This window comes from Chiloscyllium plagiosum, chromosome 13, assembly GCF_004010195.1.
Source record: "Chiloscyllium plagiosum isolate BGI_BamShark_2017 chromosome 13, ASM401019v2, whole genome shotgun sequence".
NCBI classification, from domain to species: domain Eukaryota; kingdom Metazoa; phylum Chordata; class Chondrichthyes; order Orectolobiformes; family Hemiscylliidae; genus Chiloscyllium; species Chiloscyllium plagiosum.
Window position 1 is genome coordinate 63,904,180 of NC_057722.1, and position 1,176 is coordinate 63,905,355.

Sequence of the window (1,176 nt, forward strand, 5' to 3'; positions counted from 1 at the left end):
GCAGGGGGTCCCTGCACTGGTTGCTTCCTCCCAGTCCCCCTCACTGTCACCCATCTATCTGCCATCTTTGGAGTTACTACTTCCCTAAAGCCCCGATCTATGACCCCCTCTGCCTCCCGAATGATCCTAAGTTCATCCAACTCCAGCTCCAGTTCCCTAACACGGTCTTGGAGGGGCTGGAGATGGGTGCACTTCCTGCAAGTGTAATCAGCAGGGACGTCCATGGCATCCCTCACCTCAAACATGTTGCAAGAGGAACATTGCGCTGCCTTCACTGCCATCCCTCTGAAAGTAACCTTTTTTTAAGAAAAACTGGGTCTAAAGAATAGAACAAGCAAAATGCAGTACTTACCTACTTACCACAACGGGTCTTATTATTTAGGTTAGAGGAAGAGGGCGGGTGGGAGACACTACCTCTGTAGTGCCTCGGGTTCTTCTCCTGCGCGGTTTTAAAGGGAAAAAACCTACCCAGGTAAGCTTACGCTCTACCTGCTTCCGGGTCCCGGCTGCCCCTCTGGTCTTCGTCACTTCCCCCTGCTGCTCCCGCTCGTTCTGTGAAGAGAAAAAAAAACACCGCTACCCGCTACTGGTAAGTAATTTTAAAACAAACTGTCTTGCCTTAGCTGCTGCTCGCACTCAAAGTGAGGAACAGGAGGATGGCCAGAGTGAGGGTAGGGCCGATCCGGGACAGTGGAGCCAGAGGATGTTGGGGAGGTTCTTAATTAATACTTTGTTTCAGTGTTCACTACTGAGGTGATGATTCCAAGGACAGCGGGAAACAGACTGATATGATGTTAGGTTGATGTTAGGAAGGAGGATGTGCTGAAAATTTTCAAAAACACGAAGATAGATAAATCCCCTGGGCCAGACGGGATATACCCTAGGTTACTACAGGAAGCAAGGGAAGAGATTGCTGCACCTTTGGCAATGATCTTTGCATCCTTACTCTCTACTGGAGTAGTACCAGATGATTGGAGGGTGGCAAAAGTTATTCCCTTGTCCAAGAAAGGGAATAGGGATAATACTGGGAATTACAGACCAGTCAGTCTTATGTCTGTGGTGGGCAAAGTAATGGAGAGGATTCAGAGAGACAGGATTTATGATAGTCAGCATGGCATTGTGAGGGGCATGTCATGCCTCACAGCCCTTATTGAATTCTTTGAGAATGTGACGAAA